At 46.0% G+C, this 5,967-nt stretch overlaps 1 protein-coding gene across 1 annotated transcript in view; it reads left to right on the top strand.

The window, feature by feature from the left end:
* Nucleotides 1–3,966: 3,966 nt before the first annotated feature.
* Nucleotides 3,967–5,967, top strand: part of LOC122557976 (tetraspanin-18-like) — a 32,007-nt gene continuing 30,006 nt past the window's right edge. Inside the window, exon 1 of the mRNA XM_043706281.1 lies at nucleotides 3,967–4,019. The gene's annotated coding sequence lies outside the window, so the exon portion shown is untranslated. The remainder of the gene's footprint in view (nucleotides 4,020–5,967) is intronic.

The raw sequence follows: 5,967 nt of genomic DNA, 5'->3' as shown, positions 1-5,967 counted from the left end.
ACAAAAGCCCTTTTGTGACTTTGGAACTGTTCTACTAATCAGTTGAAAACTTTGCAACCAGTCCAACCTTTTGCCTCGGCAATTTCGCAAGTAACTAATATTTTGGAACAGTCGCATGTAATAATCAGCACTAGAATACAAATGTACCAATTGGAACTATCTGTGTTACAATGTTCACCACAATGTGGAGGAGCTGGGGTGGACAAAGTTAAAAATCACGCAACACCAGGTTATAGGCCAACAGGTTTATTTGGAAGCACTAGCTTTCAGAGCTCTGCTCCTTCATCAGGTAGATGTGATGATGAAGGAGCACTCGCCACGTGCTGCCTTCATTAGCGATAAAGGAAAGCATTAATCTTGCATTAAAATTAAAGGCTTCAAAAGGCAAAACTCTGGAAAATGTAGCAATTTATCACAAATCCAGGTTTTCTGGAATATTCTTCAGGGTCTTTTACATCCCTGTATCTGGAAATTCGTAATGGTAAAGACCAGTAAAAAGAAATGAGAACGATTATTAAGTATGCCTGCAAAATTAAAGCATCCAGGACCACTTGTACCTTTTAAATCAGCTACTACTGCAGCTAATCGGCTATACATATCCTTTCTCGTTTACAATGTGAGGGAATGCATTTTTGGTAGAAGAAACCAGGAGGTACAATACAGGCTCATTTCTCCAACTTTGAGGGCAGGCCAGGAGCAGGGGGACCTCAGGGTTCAAGTGCACAGTTGTCTGAGGATGGACAAACAGATTGTAACAGTTATCAAGAAGACTTATAGGATCCTTGGCTTTATGAATAGGGGCATATAGTACAACAGAAAGGAAGTGATGGTACCCCTACAAGCAATTGGTCAGACCACATTTGGAGTAGTTTAGGAGCCAGTGTAGGTATGATGGGTGAAATTACCTCATTCTGTACTGTAACATTTATGATTCTATACTGCCTCGATGCCTGAACTATTGGTTATAAATGTATCTCCTCCTACAGGATACACACTCACCTATCTCTGTTCTCTATTTGTCAGTGTCGTATGGTTGTCATGTGAGGAGAAGTTAAGGACTGTACGTCTGTACTCGATGGAGTTTAGAAGGATGAGGGTGAGTCTGACAGAGTATTGAGAGGCCTGGATAGAGAGGATGTGCAGAAGGTGTTTCCACTTGTAGGGGAGACTCGGACCTGAGGGCACAGCCTCAGTTGGAGGGAGTGACCATTTAGAATTGAGATGAAGCAGTATTTCTTCAAGCGGAGGTTGGTGACTCTGTGGAACTCATTGCCACAGGGAACTGTAGAGGCAAAGTCATTGAGTGCATTTAAGACAGAGACGGATAGGTTCTTGATTGGTAAGGGGGTCAAGGGTTATGGGAGAAGATGGGGAATGAGTTTGAGAAACATATCAGCCATGATCGAATGGTGGAGCAGACTCAATGGGCCGAATGGCCTAATTCTGCTCCTATGTCTTGTGATCTTATGGTGTGATGTAAAATGGAGATTGTTCTGAAAGACTAAAGAAAGAAATTCATTTGTAGAACACATCGACAATCTCGGGCATCCCAATGTGTTTGACAACCAAGTGCACAATGAAGTGCATTCACTCTTGGGGAAAATGTGGCCACCAAATTGTGTCCGTCAGTCTCTCCAAAATACCAATGAGGTAATGATCAATGTGGGTATGTTGCAGTGATATTTGTTGAGGGGTAAATATTGTCCCAGACATCAGGGAGAATAGCGTTGTTACCTTCACAAATAGAGTCGTGCATCTTCCACACCCACCCATGAATGAACCAGGAGATCCACTCCCTACTGCAGTCCCAAGTCTGAGGCGTCCAAGTTGGGCAACCCTGTTCTATGCAAGCTTCGTAAGGACATCAGAGACACCAAGAGGCAATACCAAACTAAGCTTGAGATCCTGACCAACCACACGGACACCTGTCATGTGTGGCAAGGCTTACACGACATAACGGGCTACAAAGTGAAGTCGAACAGAATTGCGGACAACAACGCAGCCCTGCGCCATAGGCTCAATACATTCTCCACCTGCTTTGAACAGATGGTCAATGAAAGGATGACACCTATCCCAAAAGCCTCGGGTGCACCCGTACCCACAGTCACTACCACAGACACTGGATTGGAGCCCTTGAAAGTGAACCCATGGAAAGGAAAGGTATGGAGTTCCCGACCGTGCACTCACATCCTGTGTGGACCAGCTGGTGGGAGTATTTGCAGGCATCTGTAACCTCTCCTTACTATGATCTGAAGTCCTCATCTGATTCAAGAAGACCACCATCATCCCGGTGTCAAAGAAAACTCATACGGCGTGCTACAATGGCTACTGCCCAATGGCTCTGACCTCCATAATTATGAAGTGCTTCGAGAGGTTAGTCATGGCTCGCATCAACTCCAGCCTCCCAGCTGGTCTTGATCCACTACAATTCACCTGTTGGCACAACAGGTCCACAGCAGACGTCCTATTCCTGGCCTGACACTCATCCCCGGAACATCTGGATAACAAGGATACCTACCTCAGGCTCTTACTAATGGACACAGCTCTGTCTTCAACACTATAATTCCAAAGAAACTCATCTCAAAACTCCGAGATGTAGGCCTCCGGCCCACTCTCTGTAACTGGATCCTCGGCTTCCTGATCCATAAACCGGAATCAGTAAGAATAGGTGAGAACAAGTCCTCCATGATAATCCTCAACACCGACACCCTGCGAAGCTGCTTCCTCAGCCCCTTACTGTATATACTCAGGACCATGTGACCAAATTCCTCGCCAACTCCATTTACAAGTTGGCTGATGACACCACTCAACCAATGACAAGGCAGCGTACAGGAAAGAGTTTGAGCACTTAGTGGCACTCCAGCAATGTCAGCAAAGTGAAGGAGCTGGTCAGTGACTTCAGGAAACAGAGTGGAGGACAGGCCCCTAACTGCATCAATGGTACTGAGGTGGAGATGGTCAAGAGGGTCATGTTGCTGGGAGTGATGATCACCAACAATCTCTCCTGGTCCATCCACGTTGACGCAATGGTCGTGAAAGCACAACAACATTTCAACTTCCTCATGAGGCTAGGAAAGTTCAGCATGTCCACAATGACTCTTACCAATTGTTCTAGATGCACCATAGACAGCGTCCTATCTGGATGCACCACAACATGGATTGGCAACTGGTCCTCCCAAGACCGGAAGCAGCCACAGAGAGTCGTGAACACAGCCCAGTCCATCACAAAAACCAGCCTTCCATCAACTGACTCCATCGATACTTCCCACTGCCTCAGGAAAGCAACCAACTTTATCAAAGACCCCTCCCAATCCATTGTATCCTCTTTCATCTACTTCCATCAGCCAGAAGATATAAAAGTTTGAAAACATGTACAAACAGATTCAAAAATAGCTTCTTCCCTCCTGTCATGAGGCTTTTGTTGATTCTGATCTCTCTCTCTGCACCTTCTCTGCGACTGTAACACTGATCTCTGCACTCTGATTGGCTACCCTGATGTACTTTGTATGGTCCCATCTGCCTGGAAAGCACACGAAACAACACTTTTCACGCTATCACGGTACATGAGACAACAATAAATCAAACTCAAACACCTGAAACACCTTATCAGAAAAGCAGCTTCTTTAACAGCGCCTGACTACTGTCTGCCTGAATTTGTTGCAGAGATCTATGGAGTGTGTAGTTTTCCACCATCCATTTCCTCATTGCTGCTGCACTGAAGTATCTCAGTGAGCGTTAATAAGAGTAGCATATTGAACACCACCACAGCTTAACTTCAGATTGTCTAATTTCTTGTTTTCATGTTCTGTAAAGCTGTATAGCATTCCGGGCGCTTTTTAAACTGTGAGCATGTCTATTGGTGCCACCTTTGGCTAGTTTGCTAAGATGCTATATACAGTCCTAATATATAGCCTACCACTAATTGACAATTGCTTTAACCCTGTAGGAAACAAGACTTGAGGAGTATTTGATGTGATCATCGCTCTGAAACCTCTCGAACATCAGATTGTAACCCTCAGGTAGGACCTTACCGTGTCTAGAGATACAAAAATAATTGTTTTCTCTACTCTTTCAGTTGTGGTCTCTAGCTCTCAAAGCATTTATTGAGACAAAAGTCTGAATCAATCTAAAAGCAATCTAAGTTCCTAAAGTTTTGGTATAAGTACAAGTGATAACTCCAAATGTAATGGTGTGGAGTAACTAATATTAGTGCTATTTACATTTCATTATCAAATCTGTGAATGTAGAAAATAGGGCCAGCTTATAGACAGATGAAGCAAGTAAATTGAATTCCATACTAAAAGCTGATTGTGAGCTTTTGTTGTGAGAATGTAGGTGTTAATGGTTCTACAAATCCTTAGACACTCCAAACCTGTAATCTCAATCGTCTAGAAGGACAAGGGCAGCAGAAACAAGGAACCACCATCACCTGCAAGTTCCCTTCTAAGCCGCTTACTGCTGACTTGGAAGTTTCTTGACGTTCCTTCAGTGTCGCTGGGTCAAAATCCTGGAATTGCCTCCCTAACAGCACTGTGGGTCCACCTACAGCACATGGGCTGCAGCGGTTCAAGAAGGCAGCTCACCACCACTTTCTCAAGGAGCAACTGGGGACAGGCAATAAACGCTGGCCCAGTCACATCCCAGAACTAAATTAAACATGGTCCGCCCAACCCCCGCGATACAGTGAACTGCGATCCAGTGAAAAGTGTTGTTTTGTGTGCTACCCAGACAATCATACCTCACATAAGTACATCAGGGTAATAGAATCGAATGCAGAATGTAGTGTTACAGCTACAGAGAAAGTGCAGAGAAAGATCAACTCCAAGAGAGGTCCGTTTGAAAAACTGAAGAAGCTGTTCTTAAATCTGTTGGTATGTAATTTCAAACTTCTATACCTGCTGCCCGGTACAAGAGGATGGAAGAGAGTATAACTGGGGTGGGGCCGGGTCTTAGATTATGTTGATTGCTTTGCCGAAGCAGCAGGATGTATAGATAGGGGTCACTAGAAGGAAGGCTGGATTTCGTGATGAACTGGGCTACGTTCACACTCTTTGTAATTTCTTGGGCAGATCAATTGCCATTGTGGTGCCTCCACATCGGACGTTTCCTGTGGTGCGTCTCTAAAAACTGGTAAGAGTTATTGCGGACAGACCGAAATTCCTTCGCCTCCTGAGGAACTTGCCTCTGCTCGCCCGCGCCGATTTCTCTAACTGTACTGCAAATGCCATGAAAGTGGATGATGAGTGTGCTGCCGCTTTGAAGGATGAGATTAAGTGCTGGGCCATGTTCAGTGGTGTTGCCCAGCTCAGTGTCCGAGTGCAATGAGCAGGCTGGTAAAGGACAGAGAGAGGGAGGATGTGCTCAGGTGCCAGGATGAGCAGTAGAGCTGACTATAGGGTGAACCTTGCTGTGTGAGTGAGAGAGTTAAATTCAAAAAAGAGTGAATATAAAAGGAACAATGCACAATGCTCTGCTGCCTTGCCTCCAACTCAACTTTCACCATCCCTCCAGACCTCCCCCTCACTGAGGACGAACGATCAGTCCTCAGCAAAGGACTCACCTTCGTCCCCCTCCGTCCACGCATCAATGAATTTAATACACGCCGTGACATCGAACAATTCTTCCGTCGCCTCCGCCTCCGAGCTTACTTTCACAATCAGGACTCCCGCCCACCTTCCGAGGACCCCTTCGCCCACCTCCAACACACTACATCCACCTGGACACCCCGCGCTGGCCTATTACCTGCCCTCGACCTCTTCATTTCCAACTGCCGCCGGGACATTAACCGCCTCAACCTGTCGACCCCCCTCCACCACTCCAACCTCTCACCCTCACAACGCGCAGCCCTCCAATCCCTCTGCTCCAATCCTGACCTCACCATCAAGCCAGCGCACAAAGGGGGCGCAGTGGTAGTCTGGCACACTGACCTCTACATCGCTGAAGCCAAACACCAACTCGAGGACACCT

This window comes from Chiloscyllium plagiosum, chromosome 16 (assembly GCF_004010195.1).
Source record: "Chiloscyllium plagiosum isolate BGI_BamShark_2017 chromosome 16, ASM401019v2, whole genome shotgun sequence".
In the NCBI taxonomy this organism is placed as follows: domain Eukaryota; kingdom Metazoa; phylum Chordata; class Chondrichthyes; order Orectolobiformes; family Hemiscylliidae; genus Chiloscyllium; species Chiloscyllium plagiosum.
This window is presented reverse-complemented; position numbering and strand designations above follow the sequence as displayed.